The sequence below is a fragment of the Passer domesticus genome, chromosome 3, assembly GCF_036417665.1.
Source record: "Passer domesticus isolate bPasDom1 chromosome 3, bPasDom1.hap1, whole genome shotgun sequence".
NCBI lineage: Eukaryota > Metazoa > Chordata > Aves > Passeriformes > Passeridae > Passer > Passer domesticus.
Window position 1 is genome coordinate 116,948,851 of NC_087476.1, and position 27,319 is coordinate 116,976,169.

The window sequence follows — 27,319 nt, forward strand, 5'->3', positions numbered from 1 at the left end:
TTGGAAGAATAGCCAGCTACAGACAAATATTTTTATTTGTGCACATGACATTGAATCTGAGTCACTGAGACAAATGAAATGCAAAACCTTCACTTCTACGAATACATCCTCTACATTCACTTTTCAGAGCATGAGTATGTCTCAGAAAGAAAAAGGCTTAGGACTGTGCTTTCCCATGCAGGGAATTGTTACTAGTCTAAAACAGAGCTGCAGGGATGATAGTCCCGATGTATGGGATAAGTGCTCACCGGGATGAGGCCTGAGAAGATCACAAAAGGCTGCTGGTGACTCCAGCTGGTGAAGTCACTCCTCCAGCTCAGAGGCTTTGGCACTGTCAGTCTTGCACTCAGTCCTTGCTGAATATGTATCTCTTTAGATGTTAAAGCTCCCATGTGTGTTTTAAGCCTACTTAAGAAGAAAACTATAGTACTAAGGGTTTGGGAGGGGTTATGTAACAGTAGCCCTGAGAAATAAAACCAACAACCCATTTTCTCAGAATCCATGAGTATGAAGTAATTAAAATAAATCACTAGACCCTGAAAAGCCCTACACCTCATTTCTTGATTTCTTGAAGCTAATGCAAGTGCCACTATACATTGTCAGACACTCAGATTTGTCAGTATTTTTAAAAGGCATGTAAATACTTTCGATTAAAGCATAATGATTTAATACAGATAAATTTTCTATCTTTTGTATATGTTTTGTAGTTACAGTAGTATTTTGTCATATGCTAATTTTCAGACAAGACTGTATATTAGCAGGAGGCAAAGCTTTCCATTAAAGAATGTAACTGCAAAACCTAGTAAAAATACTTTTAGAAAATCCACAAGAATTTTAGTTCAAGGCTTTCTTATTATACTAACAAATGTATTCATGTCCACTCCGTATGAAGCAACATTATTTATTGCATACCTTCTTCCAGAGGAGCACTTGAATATTTGTGGAGAAGTACAATACATCATAAATTTTCCTGTAACTAACATTAAAAATGAAAACAACTGCTTTGTATTAAAGAGTTACCACTGCCAAACAATGAATTTGAAAGAAAAACAACTAAATCACTTAAACTGGATCTTGACTGGTATGCTTCAGTTGAATTTTATCCCAAGGTTAATGTCCACCATCTCTAGATTATTGAGAAGTGATGAAAAGCTACCTTTCTATTCCCATCATTGTACACAAGTACCAAAAATTTCTCAGTCTATTGAATATAGTATGCCAGGCTCCCAGATGACTGGTTTGGAACAGGTGACAACAAAATTATATTCAAGGAATTTAAATTTCTTCACAGGCATCTTGGGAATTTCATTTCCAGATCAAAAGTGAACTTTAGCATAACAAAATCTATCAGTTCATGTCCTGGAACATAGCTGAATCACACTAGCAACATTTCAGAGTTAAAACTCTGCTTCCTACAACTCAGATATGGTATCACTTCGGAAGAAGGAATAAGTAGAGAAAGCTCAGAATTGTACAAAGGAAGGATTACACCCAACAAAAGTAACAGGAATGTCTTAAAATACACAGAACTGTGTATTACAGTCTCAAAATCTAAAGCATCATGTGTCACCTGACAAGAGTGAGGAGCACCTTCACACAGAGCTCCCAGCTCCTGAAATGATTTGTCCTGCTGTGCAACAGCAGAAAACAGGATGGGATAATCAGCAGCCCTGGAGAGCTGAGCTGGGATGTCAACTACCAGGGACTTCAGTGGGAGACATCAGTCTTTCCAAAAATTCTGGGTCTTAGTGGAGCGTTCCCATCACATCAGAAAGTTTTCTGAGGAGGTTTGGAAGGGACAATCCTGCTGTTTTGGGCTCAGCAGAACAGCAGTCTGAGTTAACTGACTCAGCTTGGAAGTGTAAAGGAGCTGGGAAGAGGGACAACTCCAGCAATAGGAGCCTCAACTGAGACATTCAAGTGTACAAATGAAAACCAGGAACTGCAGCAAGTGGTTCTCATGAAAACAGATTAAGAAGAGTCACAGCCCTCAGCCAACCTCTGTGGGCAGAGCATAATAAATTGTATTGTGATCCATGGGGAATTGTGAAAGTTGTTATTGGGAAAACTCTAACTGTAACTTTCTAAGAGGGCTCTGTCTGGTCTCTGGGCTTATTCTGATTAGTCAAAGGGATTATTTTACCACTCAAACCAGTCCTCATTCATAGAATTAATTCCTGATTTTTAAGAGGGTCAGGTGAATGAGTAGGGAAGGTTATCTCTGGGGTGGGAAATAACAAGCTGGGATCACTTAACCAGGCTTCAGAGACTCCTACAAAGCAGAGGGCTATCAGCACATAAAAACCACTGTCATTTCACCACGCTGAAGGATAATATTCACTTACAACTGGAAATATTTACTGATAAGGACTGGGGACCCTTGATTATTCAGATTCTAAAATGAAGATTTTTGGATAGTTGGAGTTTTTGCTTAATATACCACCTTTTATTCTGATTTTCAGAAAGACAAATTCAGAAGTTCTCTCAGAATTCACTGAATCACTGGAAGGAATGTTTTTAAGAGTAATTTTAAAGCAAGGGCACAAAACTTGAACTGAGAATTTGGGCTGCAATTATCCTCTCAAAACTCAATTCCACTGGCTTCCCGCCTCAAAGAGGAGCAAATCACAACACAATTCTGTGACTGAAACCCATCTGCTGTCAATCCACGTAACTGCCTTATACTTCATATGGACCTGCTCATCTTGTCAAGCAAAGAAAAATCTCAATCAGTTTTAGCAGCCGGAGCCCTTCTAGTTCTCAAAGTTAATATTCCAAACAGCTCAAGTGCAGCACAGGAACAGAGAACTCAGCACCCAACTCACTGTAATGCTATGAAAGAGCAGAACTTTGGATGATAGAGGCCATAAACTTATAAAATCCTTTCGAGGCCATCCATACCATAATAGGAAACTCAAATTGCTACTCCTCCCACCTGTTTCTTAGAGTTTTGGGTTTTTTTTCAGGAAGAGCTGGGAAGAAACAAAAGGAGAGGCAGTTACCTCACACTTTAAATCTGTATGTTAAAAATATATTGTGTACTCCTTTAGTCTACACAACATGCTACAGTATGGGCTGGAAATAAATACAAACAGCTCTCAAATCCTGCTTTACCTGTGTGCAATACATGTACAGGAGCACAAAGGTGTCCTTGGAGTGGAAATTCACCAAATTTCCTTCTAATCAATCCCATGAACCGCATCAGAAGAAGGAAACCATAGCCTACAATTATGCTGTGTAAGCCACATATTTCCATTGTTTAAGGGAAAATCTTCTGGGTAATAACAGCTAACTGGCTGGAATCTGATATACTTATTATTAAATGTATGCATTTCTAATACCTCATCATAATTAATAATTACTCATATAATTTTAATACAGTCTGTAAATTAAACTGGCATCAAATACATGCAAAGAACAACTTGTCCACAGGTTTGGGAGAACCTGCACCTAGGAAAGCTGCTAAGTACCTGCTTTCAATGCTTCTGATACTTACTCAATCAGCCTATATTACATTTTTTTAATTGATGTTCAAAATCATTATGGCAAATGTCCTAAAGGCACCTCTTGGTTGAAGTGTAGGGGCAGAGCAAAATGTTGAGTTCAAATTGTGAAAGAACTTTTAATCTTGAGTATAAATACAGTCATATCAAAATTAGGTTGCTGGGACAGGGCATTGCTTGCTCCTGATGATGCTCAGGAATCCATAAATCATATATTAGAGGAGGAGATGGAGTACAAAAGAGAAAGACTCAAAACTCTGCAGAATGGAAAAGAAGCAGTACTGTTTTAATGCATTATCTTCCACATCTGGAATCCAGCAATGGGAGTTTCAGGAAGAGATTAGGAATTCATTATTCTAGATCACTATTTCAGCGTTACAAGAAGCTACATCATCTGGCTAAATGCCTCATTTAGGAAAAGCTTAAACATTTGCTGCTAACAATCATTTCCACACATATCTTGTAAACCCCCTTCAAACTTTCATTTAAAAGGAAGTTTAGCACCAAATACTTTAGATATTTTCTAGAAAATAAGCTCACAGCTCTCAGGCAGAGGGAGATGAAGGCTTGGGAGTCAGGGTTTTGTGAAGGGGTTTCTTTTGTTTCCTTTTATTTTTCTTTTAAAAATAAAGCCACAAAGCAGCTTCAAAGTGTGTGCAGATGATGAATACTGGTCTTCATGTCTTACTTGGGTTCCTCTGTAGCTCACCCCTTCCAGCTCTGCATGCTACAGGGAGAAATGGATTTTCCAGCTCCATTTCTTTGGACAATGACTTATGTCAGCTTTGCACATGAAGGGAACTCACTGAAGTGGTAGTTGATGTCCTTCCCAAGACCTTTGCCATGTGTGAAGCCAAGTCTACTGCATGTTGGAGTCTGGTAACATGGGGCTGCACAGCAGCGTGTAAATCAAGTGCAGAATGGGGTGGAAATAGTGCAAAAGGAGATTCACCACTCAACATTTCACAGTTACAAAATGTGTGCAATTGAGGAAGCAAATTCAAAGACAGCAGAAAAGGGGGAAAAGGACAAAATGGAGACCAAAAATCATGAGAAGTGAGAGAAAAGAGAAAAAAAAAGTTGCAAATTCTACTTCTTGACAACATGCAATTAATAGCATGTATAAACATTTCCAAATATTAAGTCGTCCATTTGCAAGCAAATAGTCTCCTAGAAATCTGCATTTCATTCTTATTAAGATACAGTAAATTTTTATCAGAGATTTACACAAAGTCTGGAAAAGGAGGTGAAGGAGACACAGTGGGGAAATGAAAGCTGAACATACCTGCGGTCCCCATAGGAAGTGACAGCACTTTCCCATTGAGAAACACTGAAAGCATGGGTTATCTTCAACCAAACAATTCAGCACGTGCTTAGCCCTTAACATAGGTCCCATTTCAATGCCATTTGGTAAACAATTAAACTTCACCTTTATTAGCAGTGCCAAACACTAGATTACACCCTGAATCGAGGCTCTTGTAAGCAAATGAATTTGAATTACATTCTCTAAACCAATTCCCACCACTAACTTTTCTCTTAGCAAAATCAAAGATGAGGACTCAGTCCAAATACCTAGAAGGCAATGTTTCAACTTACTTTTATAGTTCAAATTAGAAGCATGCACTATGTTTTTATGACACAATGCTAAATTTAAGTCTATCCACAAAAAATCAAGAATGACACTAATATTACACAGCTGTGGTATCTCTCCAAAGAATAACTGTTTATATATTAAATTAGTTGCCTGAACTTTTTAAAAGAAAAGTCTTCTGCATTATTTCACAGCTGAGCTATGAAATGAACCATACCAATCCTTGCAGGTACTCATTTAGCAACAACATAATTCTGTTTTTGAATGTGTGTGCAAAAGATTCCCTGGTCCAGTTTACACTGAAGCTTTACCTACATAATCACATCAACCAGTAATGCAAACGTGTCCTGACTGGAGACAAGCCCTCATTAGATTATGTTGCATTATAACAAATTCCTCACAGTTCCTAATGAAACACTTGCCATCTAGCAAAGTAAGGCGATTAAGTAAACAGTGCTGTAGCATGACACCATGTGGTAAAATGCCATGGGGAAGGGCTTAATTGCAGGAGCTTGCACTAAATGCTGAGCTCCAAGAGAGCTGATCAGAATCCAAAGTGATAGGAGAAGAAATGGAGCACACTTAAGTATTTCTGGACTGTACATCTAATTACTTGTGGATGGAAGCTAATGAAGTCCAAGAAACACACAACAAAGCGGGAACCTTGACAGTGTGCCTACGTACATGTGCTTGTAATTTTTTTTTAACCCATATAAAATTCACATCCCAAGGTTGCATATCGTGTGTGTTAGGTAGGTCATGAGCATGTATTTTCACAGCTGTTACCCTTCAGATCTCCTGTTTGCATATGCAAATGTTGAAAGGCTGATGTGATGAAAATCTGCACCCAAATAAATAAACACTGGCTGAGCCCTGCTCGTCAGGCACCGTGTTTGGATGCAGCAGTTCTCAGCATCGGGTGCATGCTGGCTCACGGCAGGGGACGCTCTTGGTTTCCTGGCAGAAAACACACAAGTTGATGCCTTCCCAACCTGGTCTTCATGCACAGGAGGTTTGTGTAGGCATGCTGAAGCTTTGATGTGGAATTTTCCTAAACAGCCTAGATGACTTGGTGTCGCCCTGATTTTTTTTCAGATTTTCTAAGCCTTCTGATGTTTACATTCTTGTAATGCACTTTCTCACACACTTTCTGTAAATAACTTATTGTTTTGCATTCTGTTATGGAGGAGGAGGAATTTGATGGACTCTTGGTTTGTCCAGTGTCATTGGAGAGGTGGCACTGTCACCCTCCAATCCACTGTCACGTTTGGAAATCTATAAATGTTGGAGTCAGAAAATAAACTGCCCCTTCTATCTTGAGAGCATCAGCGTGTTCACGTCGTGTTTTTTCGTGTCTTATAGTGACAACTTGGTGCTACCTCTCAAAGCAATATGGACGCCAAGAGGACCTCCAATTCCATGAGCCCTAATCGCTTTGTACTTTGAAATATTTGAAGATTTTCCTTGTCAGAAATGAAGAACCTTCTCATTTTCAAGTCATTTGATGACTTGAAAACTTTAGAGTTTATTGATTTCGCCAACAAACTTCCTCCTAGCTCAGCAAAACATCAGAGCATCTGCAATTTTATGAAACCTTACAGAACATGTTTCCCAAATGACGGCTCAGCTACTGTAGGTGCTGTATACCAGCAGCCAGGCTCTGAGTTTGTTTTCCCTGAAATGTAGAGCCAGACTTCCAGACAGACTTGGCCCCCTTGATACGTGCAAGTACTAGACAGCAGTAAAGGAAACTGCTCTTTGTGAAATTAAATAAGACAATTTGAGGGGGATGTTTAAAAAACAAATAAGACTGAAGGCCTGAAGAGGCACTGTGGTTTTGGAGGCTGTTATCCTCTTAACTATGGATAATGACAAGTTGGAAAACCTGCCTCACCTGCCTGTCCTGCTGACAGTCCCCCTCTGCATCTCCAGCTAGGGTAAGCTGAAAGGTTTTCAAGCACTGGCTGTAGTAAACATCTGAACAGGATCTGTGGAAGTGTCCCCAAAAGTTGTGTGGACAGACCACCCAGGCATGCCCCAGTGAGCTAAATTTGCAATGCCTGGGCTCCTCTAACTGCTCTTCCAACTGGCCCAGATGTGGCCGAGTTTCCGCCGAGGAGCAAGGTTGAGGTTGTCTGAGCTCTGTTTATTTCTAAGCATACCCTGAGAAAATAAAACATGCTGTAAGCTAAACAATTAGCCTTCCAAGAAAAATGGTACAGGCCAAACAGATATCACAGTGTAGCTTCTGATCTGCCTATGAAGTGGGCTGCAGCTGCAAATCACTCCACTGAAGAGAAAATAGATTAACTGCATACATAAACTGCCTGATCCTTCTGTAAAACTGAGCAGGGGATTTGTGGGATCTGTAATCCTGGTATTCAGGTCTTTCCTTGTGCTCAGCAGAGATGTCTGAATCTGTTTCAGGCATGTCACACAGCTATTTTCAGCTGACTCTTCCAATACTGGAGATTTTATAAAATGTCTTTACAACAATATTCAGTTACTCTACACACTATCAATTATTAAGAGTTTTAGGTACGTGCATATAGATATCCCATTCCCCTTGGAGGGGAATATTTACAATGCAGTATATACAGTATTACATCCAATGTGGAGACTGTATTACTGTGACATTACTATTTTCTGAAAATGTCCCTTTTTCTATTCAATTTGGAAGTGTCTGTCCATAAATTAAAACTGTCAATACTATGGAAAAATACATATTTTTGTATTTTTGCCATCACCATTTTGATGTTAAAAATATAGGTAACTCTATATAGGATGCAATGTCAATAATATACATGGTGTTTGTGTGTGTAGACAAATAAACCCAAACATGGAAGCATATTTTTTTAAAAGTCATCAAAATAATGTTCTTGTCCTAGAAACTAGAATAGAATTTTGCAAATATTTTACTAACAGTAACTAACGAGTCTTCACATACATGTAAGAGAATAAAAAGCCAACATGACAAAACTTCAGGTAGTAAAGGTGTTTCAGGAGCCTATGGCTGGCAGCTCAAGGTCTGGAATCCAAAGAGGATCTCCAGTTCATCTTTTCAAGGAAGGCAGCTAACATGGAGAGAGGCTCCACAGAATACCAAGTCCTTCAAGTTGGAAGAAATTCTAAAATACACATTCTTATAGCCATAGATATTGTCACTGAAGCAGAGAACTAGAACTAAAATAAATAGTATTCTTGATGAGAAATATCTCATCAGAATGGTTACCTAAGTCTTGCTACTATTAAATTCTGTTACATATAATTAAACTGAAATAATTTTTAAAAAATCCAATTAAACCCACAACATTTAAGTCACGTTAAACATATCTGTACTTTTAATTGAAACTCTAATAATACAGAATTTTCTCCTGGGCCTTCTATAGAAAGCAAAACTGTTTATACAATAAAAATAGTTTTATTTAAAAAAACTATTTTCTTGAAGTACAATTTTATGAAGCACAGTAATAACTCTTGGAAAATTATAACCTAGCCTGTTGCTATTGCATTAAAATGCACTTCATTAGTATGCAGGAAATGAAGTTTATATCGGTAAGTAATTATTTGACAGTTTAAATGGAAAATCAGCATTTGGGTAAGATTTTCATACTGATTTTTGATTTCAAAACGCGTGTATGTGTAAGAGACCAAAAACTAAATTTGTAACCGACAATCCCTATATCTTTTTTACACTGTTACCTTTCAGTAATATTATGTTGTAATTCCAAATGCAGTAGATAAAACGTGAATGAGAAGCTTCAAATCTGAAGAAATAAGGGATTTCATAAGGCAGTGACAGTTTTGAAAGCATCTTTGTCATGCTATTTTGATAAGTGTCACTTCCAGCTCACCGTCAAGAGAGGGAGCATAAATGCCAGCAAGGGAGAAGGAGGAAATACAAAATTTTAAAATATATCATAGGAGATCTTAGACCTCCTGCGTGTTTGCTAAAAATCTGTACCTCAGAGAACCTGGTATTAATCCATAATCTAATACATAATCCATAATGAATGTTGTTTTGGCAAATAATTAGGAATCCATTCAGGAAATTAAATAGAGTTAAGTTAAAATCCAGCTGTCACTTTGCATGTTGAAGCACGAGCCTAACACTTCCAGAAGACAGAGATACTTGAATTATCAGCATGTGATTTGACTGAGGCAGAAATCAGCCATTCTCCTGGGTTTTCCATAGGTATAGAAAAGAACTTCTTTAAGCCAATTGCCTTTGCTTCACTATCAAACTGTCAGCTTTAGTCATTTTGTTACACACAACAACAATTTTCTGATTTAAAAATAATTGAAGATAAGCATGTTTTAGGAATCCAGAATACTGTCATGCCACAGTCCTATGTTTAAAGGGATATCAAATAAATAAACAAACTAATAAAAACCCATAATAATCAGAGTATATATTTTTATGTCCGCTAGCAGCCAGGTCACAGAAAGATCGAAACAAGATTGTATTTTCTCTCTGTTCTCAGTTAATGTTGACAGGGTTAGGTAAATGACTGGTATTGAAACTTGCAGTAAATTATTCTGAGAATACAGTGATTGCAGCAGAAGGAAAGAAAGATACACAGCAACCAGCATCTTCCTGGGTCAGATACCATCGAGAAGGAAAAGCAAATAATTTTTTGACCTAACCAGTCTATTTGCTATTTATTGCAACTCAGAGAATATTTCCCTCTCTCCCTCCTCCATGATGTTGCTGGCACACACACACAGGACACCTTGATATGAAAAAGAACTCATTTGCTTTTTTCCACCTCAGCCTGCTTCTCTCAACCCCTTCTGTGTGCTTTTGCCAATGAGGCTTTTCCCCCCTCTCTGAATTCCCCCACTTCAGACAGGGCTGCAGTGCAGGAGTTATTTGATCAGTCACAGTCACGAGAGTTATTTGATGTGCCATGGATGTCGAAGCAAATATAGTCCCTTTGCTTTGTTCTGGAAAATGTATGTGTCAGAAACAACAGCAAGATGGGGGATTCCACATATCCTGTAGCCTCCCACAGGACACAGCCAAAATCCCTACTCCACAGTTTGATGTACGGGTTCTCAGCTGAAGCACCCCAGTAAGAAAAGTAATTACTTGTAATTGCCTGTGACATTTCAGATGATTGAGAAAAAAACCCCAAAACTGAAGTATCTTCATTGCAAACTACTTTATTACTTAATCGGATGCATTTCCTCATTCTCTGTATTTTCTTAGAAAACAAAACAGAACACTAAGAAAACCACATTTAAAGAGCCAGCATCTTCCCATCTGGAAGCACAACCCAATCTCTCTCAGATCTGTAACTTGGGCAAAGAAGCATCACACACTCCAAAGGAAAAGTGAATACAACTCCAGAGACAATAAAATCCTGTACAAAATACTAAGGAGCTTTTCAAAATCTTTTGGGGCCTAGCTAAACCAGAAATCATTTAAGATTATGAATAATACGTGATTTTTTTTATTTTTTTTCTCCTTACTGGGAAGATTCAGAAAGTCAAACACAGGATAATTATAAATAAAATTCCATGTGAAAGCACTGCTACTATATAGTACAGCAAAACTACAGGCAGGAATTGCAGATCTAGACACGAAAATATACAGAGCAGAAAAAACCCATGTTTAACTAAAATGAAACCTGGTTTTGGCTAAAATGAAACCTGTTTTTTTCTAAGGGTGATACTGATGCTGCAAGTCGATCTGCTTCCTGAAGGACTTGCATGTCAAAGCAAAAGTGTAAAAAAATCCCAACTCTGTGAAGCTGGTACATGTTTTGGCTTGAAAATTCCTGTGCTAAACCAAAATCAGCACTTGTGCATTCAGATGTTTTTCAGCTCAGTTTCAAATTTTTTAAACTATTTTTTTGGTTGTTCATTTGAACAAGGTACAGGAATGGTGTATGTATCTACATTTATTTATCAGAAATGGCAAAGTATTAAAATATTTTCCCAGTTTAAGTATGCCTGTAGTAACTACAGTAAATAAAATCTTATTACTTGTGAAATGTAAGGTCAACAGCTCTGGTCTTAAACAGTTGCTCTTCATTTTCAGGCAAGTTTAATGAAAGTGAACATGTCAGTTCCTAAAATATAAATAGTCACCAAGAGACTACATCCACAGAAAACATGTAGAGTTTCACACCAGGCAGATTTTGCTTTTAAATGGAGCTCTGCTGAGTTGGCTTCTACCATACACAACTTGTTGGATATGTTTAAACCCAACCAGCTGGGTCCATTTTGATTAATTATCATCTGTACTACAGAACAATTAGAGATGCAACTTTCCCCTAGGTTGGCATCTCAATGTTTTTATGCACACATCTTTTATGTTGAGAAAGTGAAGTTGCTGAAACACTCTCCATCACTGCTGGTAGCACTTAATGCAATGGTTTTCTTTGCTTCTTCATTCAGCCTAACCTCTGAGGCCTACTATTTCATTATTTTTGCATATAATGTTTGCTAAACTGTTTTGCAAAATCTCCTGATAGTATGTTTTCTTTAAAAAAAAATTAATGCTAATTTATACAATTACTACTACTCAGCAGTCAATTTCCCAATAACAAGGTGCTTCCTTGTAACTGGAGCAGTTTATTCACCTGACCCAGAGATCACTGGAGGTCCCAGTTTCCAATAACCGACCCTCAGTGGCAAAACCATTCAGAATGAATTTCCTACACGCACGGGACCTGATAATACTCTGCCAAGACCTGAGTTGCAGCAGTCCCACTCAAAATGCAGAGTTGTGAGGCAAAGATCTCAACTCACAGTGCTGGAGAGGGAGGTGTTTGCAGTGGACCCATACCTGGATAAGAATCTGCATTAATTCATACAATGCACGTTTGGGCTCTGCTTTGATCCTGGCTCCCTAGAATAAACAAGGCTCAGGCAATTTCCTCCCGTCTACCTGCCTCCCCTTCCTTCTCTATGGAATTTGTCTCCAAACACATTTGGAAGCCATTAGTCAGCCTCAAACAGACCTGGAAGAGCAGTGGAAAATGGTAGGCAATTAATTTCCCTTCAGTTTGGGGAATCCACAGGTGGGCAGAGGGGAGGCCCCTCTATTCACACCCACACGAGAGCGAGATGATCCTGCCAGTGCTGGCCCTGCCGGGCAGATCCCACAGCTGCCAGGCAGCTGCTCCTACTGCTCCTGGCTTTGAAGTAGCCGTGGAACGCCGAAGGGGTTCAGGAGCCAACAACAGAAATGTTGAGAAAACCCAGGGGTGTTTTTCTCCCCTGCTATCCACAGGACTCTCTCTTTTCCAACAGCTGTCATGATTAAGGATGCTTTCTGAAGCTGGAGGTTATGGATCATACTGAGCACAAACAAGCACTTCATCTCCCCATGCCCACCATTCATCACAGTCATTCCAATGAGGGCTGTGTGCCCTCCTGTATGTGACATGCCAATCCATTCCCAGTTATTTCATTAGCTTGCTTTATGTCGTTCCCTATAAATTATATAAAGAACAAAGCAGGTTGTTAGAAGGAAAAAACACCTTGTTTCTCATAACACATCCTACCTGCAATATCTGGACAAGGACTGTTTTTTTTAAACTAGTTTAACAACATGAGAAAAAGTGAATAACTATAACTGTAAAAAAAAAATTATGAAAATTCTTCTAAAGATGGTGTGTTAGTGGTTTGTTGCCCTTATATAAATTGAAAAAAAAATCAATTCTCATTTGGCATCTACTGCTTGGGGTTGGGATTCCATGTTTTATAGTTAAGTAACTCTGTTAACACGTGTGCATCTGTGAAAAAGGAAGTTTGTATATCCAAAGAGATAATAATAGCAGATAACAGATTCACTTTCATACTAAAAGGCAAAAGACAAGTTAAATATTAAAAAACATGTTGAGTAATGAATAAAATTATTAAAAGTGCATTTTGACAGTATTGTAATACATTCTTTACAACATTAAAGCATTTTGGCTGTCAAAAATACAAAGTCCAAGTCTTTACATATTCTATGCATTTGTCAATGGGAACTTCAGCCTTTGCCAATAGGCACAGAATCAGTTTCGTTTTGTAGCTGAGAACACAGAAGTTCTTTAATAGGCTTCTAGCTGTATTTTAGTGATATGGATGCAGCCCTTATAATAAAATGCAAATCTCTGTAATGTCATAATCAAGTGTATGGCAATATATTGTTAGCTATTGCCTCCAGATAGAAGATGCTGAAGAACAATTTGTAGTTTTGCCTTTTGATTAGATTGTGCTGTGGTGCAAGCTTTTAAAAAATGAATAAATAAATAAATATTTAAAATTTCATAGTATTTTGTAAAAAAAACCAAAAAACAAAACACAACACAACAACCTACTCACAGCATTCATGCTGCAGCAAACAAATATATCATCTTCCACAGGCTTCCCAACAACTTTGCTGCCATTAGCTTGGTTTGAATAATTACTGTTATTTCAGTAAACACTTCACATTCCAACTACTTAATATACTATTCACTGCACATGGCCCCTTTCTGCTCTTGTCAAGTCAGTATCAATACTCAGCAACTACTTGGAATTCAGTTTGACTTGAAAAATATTTCTGTATTTTTTTCTATATATGAATTTCTCTATCTGTCCTTTTCTCTACATTATTTTTGTATGACAAAGAGTATGGGCCAATTTGGGGGTTTCTCATCAATTAATTTGTACAGTTCTCAGAATTTTGAAAGAGAGATTTGTAGTCCAAGATCCTAATGATTCCCCAATTAGGACTGCATTCCACGTGTGGTAAAATGTATTAGAACTTGGGTTTAGAAAATGACAGAAGGTTCATCTTTCTACTAGACTTGAGATACATCTTTTTCTCCCCTTGATCTGAATGGTTTCAAAGTTGTCCTACCTGCAATCCTCCAGGGAAAGCAAAGCCTCACATTATTCTTTGCAAAGCTCATAGGGCATTTGGATCAATACCTCAGCACATTAGACAGCTTTCCAGTGCCAGCTTTTATCCTCCAACATGTTTCCTTTCAAAATTCTTTTATTTTTCCCTTCACCCTGTTTTATTTTCTCCAAAGTGACATTCTTAGTCAGTGTTTGCCTCCACTCTGCCATCCCTTCAACCTTCATAATATATTTTATGGCCTGGTTGCACACATAGCAGGATTGGGCAATTTTGAAGAGAAATTCTGTTTCCATGGATTTGTGAATGTAGATCTAGGATTATTTTAATTCTTCCATTTTCTGTTTGTCACCTCCAGCTGTTCACACTGAATTGCAGTAGTGAATGATATTTGATCTTTGATTTTTTTATTTTTTTCCTTCTCCACCTCTCAAAAAAATCCAGTTTCCGTTTGTCTGGCATATCTGTAGTGTTTCCAGCTTTGTGGAAGTGAAAGCATGGGATGAAGAGAGGGGAAGGGTTTGAGCTCTCTCAAATGTCTACCTAGCACCAACTGAGAGCAAATATGAATTCCTTGCTTACAAACCCCCTGCCTCCTAAGCCATAAATCTGTGTCTGTGAAAAAAGATTGAACCTAGGTTCAGAAAGGCTCATTTTCAATGGTACTGGACATTTCGGAAATTTTGCACATGTTAGCAAATACTTCAAAAGCCATATGTAAACTCGCGGGATGCGAGTATTTTGGGGGAAGTGTGGAATGATCCCAAGTGGAAAACTTCACACCTTTCCCAAGCTCTGCTGGAGGCTTCCAGCTCAACATAAGACCAAGTTATCTCCTCAAACTCAGACCACAACATTTTGCATGCATTCAAAAAATAGTTACTGACCTTATTTGACTACAGTTTTAAGATTACAACTTTTTAAAATATCACATACCAAACACTGAAACATGCCTACCTATTTCAATATTCTCTTCTTGCACACCAGTGGAGATCAAAACAAGTATCCTAGACCAGCAGTACAGTTTCAGGGAACTGTTTTGATATTCCAGACGTGGACTTTTTTTTTTGGTGGGGATTTATTTTTGGTGAGACCTTTTGCTCTGCTTGGGTAGGTTATAAGTAAAGAAACATGGGAGCCATCTGTTTCTGGATATTTGAATAATGACCCAAATGGAAGTCTCTACAGACCTATCTCTAGGAAGATAAATTCATTTTATTTTAATTGAAAACTTAATTTCCTAAGAAATTGATGAAATGGATCCCACTTCCTACCATGCCCTTCCAGATACAATTTCACATTCTTCAGTAGCAAACTGATCTTCCAGTGCTGACATTAGTCCAGATGTAAGTCCAACTGAAAATTACATCTAAATGAATCATGGTGGAAACTAATTGGAGGGGTTTATTTTGCTTACCAAAATCTTTTCTTAGCATGAATGTGCTATCCATCATTAGCCTGTTCAAAATATTCCAGCATTCCTGTAACTTCAGGATCAAACTGGGGGCCATACTCTCATGTTTTCTTTCCCCTTCTGTCTAGCTATTGTTTTCAATTAGCAGATTCCTGTCCAGCTCTGCCAAGGACACTGTCAAGGTAAAATAAGGCATTTCAGACACTTTTTTCGGTTTTATGATCAGAATATGACAACATCTGTCTTCTCCTTCCCACCAGTCACAGCCCTGCAAAAGGCACACTCCCTTAGGTCTTGGGCCAAACCCTCTTGCAGTGTCAGATACAGGAGGTGTAATAGTGGGAATATATGGGAACTGATTGACTTTCCTTAGTCTTTATACCTGGAAGCAAAGCAATGCTCCCAGGAGGACAGGTAACATAAATCAAATTAGTCCTGTTTCCGAATATTAACTTCCTGAAATTTCACCTTCATCAAACAATGTGAGCACAATTTTGAATATGTTTTAAGTTAAGAATGAAGGAATAAGAGAAGGAAAAGCAATTGGAAACTTAAAGTGATGGGAAAAAAGGATTGCTTCTGCACCATTACTGAAACAGGCATTGCACTTTACTTGTTACCAGAGAAACAGTATCTGTTTTTCTTTATTCATTGAAGATTTCTATGAAATAAGCCACTCAAAGAAACCATTTCTGAAGGTGAATGCTAATTAACTAGTTAATGCTAATTAACTATTGTCCTCTCAAGCCTAAATTAAAACTTGCCATATTTATTTTGATTTCCCTCCATAAATATAAAATGTCATTGGGAGTCAAGTTTGGAACACCTAATAAGAATGCAGACGTTGAATGTATTGAGTGCCTCTCAAAGTGTCAGACTCCATGCTGATCATCTCTTGGTTTGCCACGGGCTCTAAGGGAAGGCAGGAAAGCTTCCTAGCTCTGGCTCTTAGCAACGCTATCATGCCTTTATAGCATATTTCTGACTGAATTAAATTTTAATTGCTAAAATAAATTACTGCGACAACCCAAGAAAAAGTGAAGTTGATTTTTCACTTTATTAGAATGAGCCATGCTAGCATTCTTGCTGCTGTTCTCTGATTACATTGTATTGAGTCTGGCTTGTGATAGGGGAAAAGATCTGATTAGAACTGACCTAATCCAATCATACAAATAGCCCACAGGCTTAACAGAGAGGTTGGTCCTGCATCATCCATCTATCAGGAGTCCCATGTAACTGCTTCAAGTGATACAAGGCATCGAAAGAGCCTCAGATTCTCAAAGTAGTTCAGGTATAAAGTTCTTCACAATCAATAATAGCTTTTTGGTTTCTTAGCCCCTCTTGCAAAGCTGTCCAGACCACCTGAGAACACATCGAGTCATTAGGTTTTGGGTAAGAGGACAGGAAGGAGCAGAAGCTCCATCACCACTCCTTCTTAGCCAGCAATGTGTGTTGTGGTTGGGCAGTCCTCCCATCCCAGCCTCATGCTCTGAGCCAGCTTATCCTCCCACAGCTCTTCCAGCTGTTTCACCTTAACATGGCAGGCAGCACAGCCCCATTTCCCAGGGAACAAATTAATTCAATTGTCAGCTCAGTAAATGATCAGAATTTTGGCAGTAAATCTGTAACATAATGGCTGCCAGAGCTGCATAAAGACTGAGTTTGCTGCCTATGTTCCAAGCCACACTGGGTGGTTGGGGAGGCTGTGGAGTGCATCCTCTCGCCTCCTCCCCTCTTTTGCCATGCTAGGTAAGGCACTGTGACAAATATGACAGGTCTTTCTCAACAGACTGGAGATTACTTGGTGCTTCAGTCCAAGTGGGCCTGGAAACCACTTCACTGAGCCCTTGGGCCCTGCTCAGAAGGGTCATGCTCACACAGCCTCTGTCTCTAGATTTGGAGCTGGGAGCTCAATGCCTGGCTTGGAGGACAGGCAAAGAGAGCAGGTCATCTTGCAAAAGGGAGAGAAAAAAGCCAAGCAGCCTGGCAAGTTCCTACAGCCCTTCCAGGAGTGTCTGAGGCCAGGCAGGCATTTTGAAGTAACACAGCAGCAGTTCATACTCTTACAATTACTCTATGATGAAAAACCAGATTGCTCCTGTAGGCATAAAGAAATTAAACCACCAGTTCCCTTCATTAGTATCTGAGCACTGCAGAGAAGGGGTTGTGTGGGTGTGCACATCCTGGCCTTCCTCCAGAACACTCACAGTTTAAGTCATTCCCTCCCAGCACCTCCCATTTCAAGAGTCATGACCCAACACCACTCCAGCTCCAGGCTGGTGATGCCTGGAGTTGTAGAGCAGGGCTGAGTTAGGGACCAGCTGTACAACATGGACAAAATGAGCCCATGAAATAGCTCTGCTGTAAAAAACCTGGGGGCCTGGCAGGCAGCAAGATGGATGTGAGTCAGCAGGGCACCTTTGAGGCAACAAAGGCTACCCTGTCCTAGACCACAGCAGGCCAAGGGGTGTGATTTCTGTACTCTGTTCAGCATGTTATGTCATTCCTGGAATGACTGTCTGGCTTTGGTGCCCTCACCTTTTCAAGAGAGACTCTGAAAAATTGGAAAGGGTCCAGTGAAGGGCGACCAGGATGATTAGAGAATTGGAGAACTACTCATATGAAGAAAAGTTTTAGGAACTGGGCTGGAGAAGAAAAGACTCAGAAAATGTAGTTATAACTTCCACTACCTAACAATATGTACATATGGAGAAAGCAAAGGTACTCTTCCCATCAGGATGTATTTTCACAAAACTTAGATAATGGGGACAAGTTGCTGCAGGGGAAAGTACAGATGAATATGGGGGGGGAAATATTCCAGTGTGAACAACTGAACTTTGGAAAAGATCACTCAAAGAAGTGGTGGAATCTTGTTGGAGGAAAAAATTGAGGTTGAGCTCGGTAATGTCCTGAATAATCAAATCTAATTCCTCCAACAAAGAGACCAAATGATCTCCAGAAGTCCCTTCCAAATCATGTTTTGCTGTGGTTCCAATTCAAATCCTAAAGGGAAGGGGAAAAATAAAGCAACATTTTTCTTGAATTAAGGTAATTCTACATATAAGTTTCCTTTCACTCAATTCATTATACAACAGTATTTTTTAAATAATACATCTCCCTCTCTTCTCAAATCCAGTAAAAAAGGACAGGACAGCAAAAGTCATCATTGTAACTACATTGTAACTACACAGCTTCTTGGAACTGTATTTCTTTTTAAAATAGTTAAGATCCCACACAAAATCAAAAGCAAAGAGCTTAAGTAATCATCAATAGTGCAAAGCATGGGTTTATCCTAAATGTTAAATTTAAGTTAATTTCTGTTACTAAGAAAGGAGAGCAACACAGGACATTCCTACAGTATAGGAAGGGAAATCGAGAACAGAGCTTCCAGCCCTGGCTTGACTGCTCAGTGGCAAACTACAACCAGCTAAAATGACAGAAGGCCCATGAAATGGCTTACAACAGACTTTTGATGAACTACCTCATCAAAATCAACACACACTAAAGGAAGAAGATTGCCAAGACAATTTACTAATAAAGACAAGACTCCAGAATCATCTTAATGAGAGGAAGTGTTACACAGTATTTCTACATTTCTATTTGGAGAAAAAAATCCACAAAAACTTGTGTAGAATCTTAGAAGCAGCAACATTGAGTTATGTTGTTACAGAGTGTGATCACAGCCATCCAGCCCCATGCTGGAAACCACTAGCAAGAAGACCCAAAAATTAGAGCAATTAGAAAGTATCTCTAACTCAGAGCTTCTCCAGGGACATTCAGGAGTTGCAGCTTGTCCTCTGAGCAACTAATCTGGTTGAAGATGTCCCCTGCAGAGGGCTGAGCTTTGTGACCTTTAAAGGTCCCTTCCAACCCAGACTGTTCTATGAATCTATGATTCTATTCCACAGCTTTTAAATTTCCAAGTTCAGCTGTGCAATCTGAATGCTTATCACAAGTTGCACATACCATTTAAACACAGTCCCTGAAAACTCAGTTTGTTGTTGCCTTGAGCAGTCAGGAAAAGTAATTTGACCAGCAGAGCGATGCTCAACTGGAATCAAAACTGGACAGGCACTTATGCTCACCAACTGATGCTCTGAACTGAAAGCTCACACAATGCCACCCCTGTTTCTCCTCTAAAATCAAAGCAGCACAATGAGCATTTCATTCTCTGAAGTCTCTCTAATGAGAACAAAAAAGGGCAGCAGATAGCTCCTCATAGGTGTCTGCCAGGGGAGATCGCTTGTTGGGTCTCCCAGTGGGAAACAAGAGAGGAAAAGGAGGCTAAAAAACACTCACTAAAAAGCACAAACAGCAAAAGCAAGATTTGGAAGATAAGGAAGAGAATAAATTATTTTAAAAATAAAATAAAGGATAAGAGGGAAAAAGAGGAGTCTTTGGTAATCAAAAAGACAACAAAAACATTTAGGAAGAAACTTGAATGATACATAGGAAAGAGAAGCTGCTTGTTTGCTCAAGGGGCTGCGTTGCCAACACCTCCCTTGCAGGACCTAGGGAAGGAAAGGAGAGGGGAGCACAGCACACCAGCAAGAGCCACACCATGGGGAACACTCTGGCTGGCTGATGTGCCCAGTGGGAGGCACTGCAAGCAGCTCTGCATTTCCCCAGGTTTGATCTCCAAAAAACAGCGCTAAAGTAAATATATGCTCCCGTGGAAGTTCAGCAATGTCCCTGGAGCTCATTCATTTTCTAACCTTTTCCCAGCTGCTGGCCTGCAATGGTATCAGTTCACATGAAGCCAGACTGGATTTCAAAGGAAAGGTCCCAGAGGTGACAAGCAGCTCATTAATTCACCGTAGTGCTTTAGTGCTGGAGGAAGTGCTGTAAACGCACAATCTGAAACTATTTAGAGCCACCAAATAATTATATCACAAGAAGCCACTGCACACTTCACATTCACTAATGCTAAAATCTAGCTATGTAATCTGCTGAGAGAATTAATGAAGAAAAAAGGAGGAGACTGGCAATTTATTAAGAAATGCTAATCAACCTGTTTTTGAAGTGTCCCTCATTTGCATTACAAACATTATTATGAAAATTCAGCATTATGCCTCTCTGTGCTGCATTGTACTGCTCTACTGAACATCAAAAATATTCACTTCCTTAGAGCAAGGAAAAAAAGGGAATGAAAAATCATGATCAAAGATAACTTCAATTACTTGTTAATTTCACCTTAATTCCACTCCTGGGATAATAAGCCTTCCTCAAAAGTTCCCTTCCCTGTAACAAATTCTGATATATGCTTATAGGTCCCTAAATATATTCCCACAAGAAGTACATGAATAAATATGCATCGTTGTAATTTACATAGCCTTCACCACAAGCATGGTAGGCCTGTTCGTAAAAAACCCACTACAGTTTACTATGTGAAAAACTCATTAAACTCCCCTTTGAATTCAGGAATGAAACTTATTTTTTAATTTATTAGACACACTTTCATTGGTCTTCCATCTAAAAGCATTATGGGGAATGCTCAGAGACACTTTTATTCTCTAGTAAAAATAAAATAACAGCAAAGGAAAATCAGAAATATAAAATTTTGATCATGTATCAAAGCTTCACACATTCATTCTAGAATAAACTACTTCTTTTGCATAGATAAGTTGATATGAAGAAAAGCAAAGTAATTTCTAAGTTGATTTATCTATCAGGAATTTTTCCACAGTTTATTGCTGAATATACTTTCTTCCTTGTTCAAGGACCACTGAAATTTTAACTGCAAAGACTCAAGGAAACATACCTGATTCACCAATCAATACTATGAACAGGTAGAAAATGAAGAAATTATTAAACCTTTGAAAGAAGGCAATAGAATAATAACATCTCAATTACTAATTCCAGTCCATCAGCTGCATATGAATTATTTTTTTTAAAATTTTTCTCTTTTGAAGAACTGGTGACCTCTAAAGAGAAAAAAAATTGACACTAGAAAATTCTTGAGCAGCTCTGCCTAAACTTATATAATAGAATCTCCAAAATTTTCAGTGAGGCCAGACAAACTCAGACTGAAAGAATTTATTTTTTTTAAATACTTGACTAATAATAGAATACATCTTCTCTGGCTATGATTCTGAAATGTACTTGATCAGATGAAATGACAAAACATCTAACACCCAGCAAACATACACAACAGCATTTAAAAACACAAATCTTTTGAAAAGTGATCTTACCTCAACTTCTGAATAGAAAAAGTACTATTAATCTTTATTTTTTAGTGTATTTGTGCTTGTTTAGAAAGCAGAACCTGGGGACCAAAGGTTGCAACAGAGTATTGAGAAATGAAAGACATCAAATGTCGGGTATCAAAAAGGGAGCAAAATCCCCCTTTTACAGACACATGAAATAATGAGAACAGGAAAAAGATTAACTGCTTTCCCTTCCTTATGTCTACCCTTAGGCGCATATTTTCCTTCTTCCTTTGGAAAGAAGGTTAAGGAAAGTAAACCTGTCTTAGATTCCATTTTATCTCTTTGGGAGAACATGACTGTGTCTTCATGAAGACAAAATGTGGCTGTTTCTGTAGGACACCAGGACCACCCTTCAGTGATGGGTGTCATAATTTGTAAAGCATATACTTAGAGTAAAACAGCATCTCACATTGGCCCTTCCCAGGAGCAGGACTGAACTTTAAGACTATGAACTGCATTTTGAAGATATGCACTGTGATTTGTGCATGACTAAACCATTGGGTAAGGATACAGAACTCCTCCTTCTCTTTGTCTTCTAATTACTTCCCCACCGTGTTAGTTTCACCAGTGGAACAGCTGGCCTAAGGAAAAGCCAAAATACAAGGTCTTCTGCTTTACAGACACTTTCTCTGCACACTGCAAATCTTCAAAGCTTCCTCCCTACCTGAAGACCAGGTCAGGAATCATTTGGCCTTGGTGTGTTAGGAAGGAGTCTCACCTGCAGCCTAATGAAGTGATCGATTCAGCAGCACTCTGCTTTCCTGTCAAAAGGGTTATAGATTTTCCTGACATAGTAGATCTGCCAAAGGAAAAAGGTACACAGGGAAAAGGCTGTGTTGTGTAAGAGAGGGAGGGCTAACCATCATCAAGAGTACATCCCTAAAATGCATCCTTCTCTTCTGAATTTATGTCTGTAGATCAAAACCTGACCGTATCCCCAGAGGGCAGGGCTGCAGAAATGATACACACATTATTCTTCTTTCCACCTAGACTTCAGTTTTAGGTGTCCTTCAAATTTCCTTTTAGTTTACTAGCTTAGTAAACTAAGTAGGTAAGTAATTTGGTTTCTAAACGACAATTATTGGTCTGTCCAATCAACGTGACTTGAAACATATGCTTGCACAACAAAGTTTTGTGATGTTTCCTGGATTTACATTATTTTTTGAGTTGTTTTCTCTGCTGCATAATTCTCCCAAGGCTATAAAAACCCAGGTATTATAAGCATATGATTTGTTGAGCAGACTGCATGAATTTAATTCAGCAGTTTTCATTCACAGTATTTAGATATGGCAGACCTCAGGGAGCTGTTTGAGAAGCTACTCCATTGTGCATTCCATTTTCCTTTTAAACATGCATTTGTATTGTTGAGGACTGTGATTTAGGAAAGACAGGAATACAACAGACACTTTGAACCATTCTGATTTTCCCTCCTAGGCTACCAGATTTTAAGTGACAATATTAGTTCTCCCAGTGGGCACATCATCTTTTATTGGGGTGGTTGACAATCTTCACTGCTACAGTATATTGTCTTCAAAGATTCAGCAGCTGCAGCAGCCCTTAATTAAGTCTATTCTGATGGTATTTTTACTGCATGGCAATCTAATAAATACTAGGAAAACAAAATATATTAAATGGCAGAGTTATTAGGAAAATAATAAAGAGGAGAAAACCAAGCAGACAAAATCACTACTTAGATGCTTTTTAAATAAGCACCTGGAACCAGGTTTGTCAAATCAAAGGAATAAATTACATTTGTGGATGTCCTCTTCTGAGAGCTGGTGTTTGTTTTTTTTTTTCTTTTTTCTAATTCACCACATTTGTTGTATCAATTATCGTGGCTTTCCATTCAGATTGAGTTTCTCTTTTAATCAATACTTTAAACCAAGAGCTTGATCCAAAGCCAAAAGGGACCAGTGAAAAGTTTCTTTGACTTCAGCAGAGTGCAAGCACCAGAATTACATTAAGAAACTAATCTTCACTGTAGATGCACTATATGTGAAACAAAGCATAAAATATTTGAAATTACAGCTTTTTAATAATGCTTCAATACCACTTTAATCACACAGACATTTGCTCTGGGACTCTGGCTTCATACACCAAAATTCAGACAGAAGCTCTCCTTTTTGTCTCATTTACCCAATAGTGTAAACAGAAAAACATACATTATAGCAACTATATTAAAACTATTCTACAGCAGTTCAAAAGACAAGTCTCAATTTAAACCACCATTTCTTATAGTCTGGGTTTCAATCAGAATGCCTGGAACTAATAATTAAACTCCACAGAAATTACAGAAAGGGAACACTGAAAAAAAAAATCAATAAAGAAACCTTTTAGAGGAATATACCTCTGAAACAAATGGTTGCAGTATTCATTCTATTAAAGGGTACCTGAAGGAGGGAAGACCTTAAGGCAGTCCTTGGCACAATGCTGCAGATGCTACAGACTAACACTTGGCAGATGCAATTTCATTGTGGGGGAATCTACTGCCTTTTAAATGACAAAAAAACCAGCAAGACAAAGCTCAAGTTTACTGAAAACTGCGACATTAACTCTCATTTGCAACGCTGCACTGCAGTTACCACCAGTGATGGATGCTGAAGTTGAAACAAGATGACTTCCCTGTCCTGTGTGCCCAGGAAAGGCCCATTACACTGTCATTCAGGGATCTAACACATGGCAAGTGCTGCCTCATTTCATTCTTTTTTTCATTCTACAAATAACTCTTCAAATGATAATTTCAGGGTGGTACCTCAAAGTTGCGTGAAGCTGCATGGAGCTAGGATAACTATTCACCCCATTTATCATCCCTTTGTTTCTTGCTTGACAGGGATGATAGCCTAATTTTTCCTCTGCATTAATAGAACATTCACGTCACATTAAATTCTGAAGTCATTAGTTAGTATATTCACCAAATCTACATTAATAAAGCAATAACTTGATCACTGGCTTTTAAAGTGCCAATTCAAAATAGGAAAAAAAGAAAAAACCAGGTGCTGTTTAAACAGCATAATCATTATTCTAATTGATACCTTAGAGTTAACACTACAGAAGGGGGACTAACTACGAGCACTGAACTCCCACATACACTTCAGTTCAAGCAAGTGTCTCTCACTCAGTGTTTCAGGCACAAGAGTTAGTGGCATGGGAGCAAGAACTGCTCCCACTAATGCTTGCGGATCTCTATCCTCCTGAATGTACGCTATTGATTTAGCTTCCAAATGCCAAACTACCAGACTTCCTCGCTGTGGGAGAGTTACAGAGGAACAGGAACTCCAGCCAGAGACAGGATCATTAAACGAACCACCTCTGAACAGACCTGTTGCTAAAAATAAAAGCACCTACCATTATTCCGTGCTCTGTAGGTCTGAATCTGCTCTGTGAGATTCAAAACCCTTTGAGATTGTAAGGTATGTCAAACTAAATCCCAACGCCTCTGAGGCAGAGAGATGGAGAGAACTGGGGTTAAGAGACTCCACCACACACCCTGGAAGTCGAAGGATTGCAGAAAATGTCTAAAATTTGAGAGCTTAAATCCCTTTTCCAGTAATCTCTCATGGGGTCTGTTGATTAAGCCTGCAGCTCCTGACAGGATCTGGATTTGAAGTAAACATTTCTCCAAGTTCTATCAGGGAGAGTATGCAGTGCAGGCCAAAAAAGTTGAAGTTTTCCAGCAGTGGGGAGAAATGAAAAAAAAACCAAAAGCCAGACTGCATATTTCACAGTAATGGCATGGCTGTACATCCCTGAGTGACCAGGGATGAGACTGTTTTCACCTGCAATCCTGACAAATATCATTAGTACATTTTAAATAGGCATAACTTCATTAAAAGTATAGAATAACCTCCTTAAAACTTACAAATATTTGTAATATTTTATCAGTACAAAAATTATTATAGAGGAGAGACCCAGATTTACTTAAAAACATCTTCAAAAGATGGTAATTCATCTCCAAGGAAGTTGAACAAAAAAAGCCGAAATTTTATGGATTTGTTTTTTTAAAAATCTATCATGCAAAATATATGTGCAAACAAAAAGAACAATAGTACTCAATTTTCAAGCATATTTCAATACAATTGTTTTTCCATCTGTCTTTTACATAATCCCTGTGACAGGCACTCATGGTGGAACATAAAATGTACATTCACTGATGATACAACTGCACAAAGAGTTGTATTGAAGTAGCTCAGTTGTTCAGGCACTTCTACTCTGCCTCAAAACTTAAAAGGTTTTGCTTTGTTTAAAAATACAGGTGTATTTGTAAGGAGGTAATTACTACTGAACAACTCACTGTTCCCTAACAGACAATACAGTGCAATTTCCTAGAGATGCTTCTTAAACCAATATAGAAAGGTTAAGTGAAAGAAAAAAGCACAAGCAGAATATATGAAAGGGCACTGTGGCTTTGAACCTTTATATGAGAACTTAACTGAAAACTAACAATGCAGAAACACACTACAAAGCCACAGTTTTGCAAAGTTTGGACATAAAAAAGCCACCAAAGAATTGCAGCATAATAAAAGATTCAACAAGACTTTCCAAGATAAGGGTTTCAGGATGACCCATACAGTGACAGATCACAAGCCACAGACTGTAACCCTCCACTGCAGAGAAAGTAACTGTGGTAGAAAATGGGTAGTGGCCACTGAGGGAAAAAAGTGGGGGGAAAAAAGACACCAAAGACAAAGTTCGGTATGGAAGCAAAAACACCACAAAGACAACAGACACATTACTAGCCAGAGAAATAGGTGAAAGAGCTTTGAAGCATTTTAACTTCACAGTGTTTCTGAGGTAAGTAAATATTACCTCTTTTTGCTTCATAATTTAGGCAATAAGGGTAAATGATTTATCAAAATCATGTGAGAAATCTGAGCCAGAAACCCAGATTTATTACCTAACCGCTATACCATGCTGACTCCCACAAATGATGGAGACAAACTTCAGGGATTTAGAAAGAAAAAACCCAAAGACTGTGGGCTGGCAAGGCTAAGCTACAAAATAAGGCAAAACCCCCCCCCCAAAAAAAAAAAAAAGGTGGGGTTAGCACAAGTTTGCCATGACAAAAGTATCAAGCTCATAACTGCACACCAAACCTAGCACATAATTAGGGATGGAGCAGCTCATGCACACTAAGGAAAAGCAGCACAAGACCCTGCAGAAACAGAATTCTCATCCCTGCACCTTTCTCCCACTGGTGATGGAGGTAGGGAACAAAGAAGAGTGACAGGAATTAATCCCATTGCTCAGTTCCCTGCTTGTTGAAATGCTGGACATTTCTGACATACTTCAGTGTATCATAAGACCCATACAGAACACTGCATCTTGAATAAATTCCATCCATTCCTTGGCTAAGGAATGATTAAACATTCCTAGGGCTTAACCATTTCCATACTGTGAAGGCTACCGACGGAAAGGACAAAATAAGGCATTCAGGTTTATCTGAGGGTATATATTATTTGGTGGAATGGGCTCAACAAAGAACCATAATGTTTAGGCCTAATAAGAATTAACTAATCACCTATAGATGGAAGCACTACTCACACATCTACTGAGGGAAAATGTACCAATACTGGACAACAAACTTCTCCTGATAATAATGTAACCATCTATTCCAGCTTTAAAATGTGTATTCGTTGGGAATGGATCAATAGACTATTATGAGGGATCCAGTTTGGCTTATCCAGAAACTAAAAGGCAACAACCCCCTAAATTCCAATCTGAATACGAGATTTTTAAAGGCGGTGAGCATTAGAGAGAAGT

At 38.6% G+C, this 27,319-nt stretch overlaps 1 protein-coding gene and 1 long non-coding RNA gene across 8 annotated transcripts in view; both read right to left on the reverse strand.

Annotated features, from left to right (window-relative positions):
• The window catches only part of MACROD2 (mono-ADP ribosylhydrolase 2), an 841,176-nt gene that overhangs the window by 476,092 nt on the left and 337,765 nt on the right, over positions 1–27,319 (reverse strand). The gene's annotated exons all lie outside the window — the stretch shown is intronic.
• Positions 15,382–22,358, reverse strand: LOC135298248 (uncharacterized). The gene is made up of 3 exons (XR_010360264.1): positions 22,278–22,358; positions 22,071–22,140; positions 15,382–15,512 (listed from the first exon to the last, which is right to left on the reverse strand). It is a non-coding gene; the product is annotated as an uncharacterized LOC135298248 (long non-coding RNA).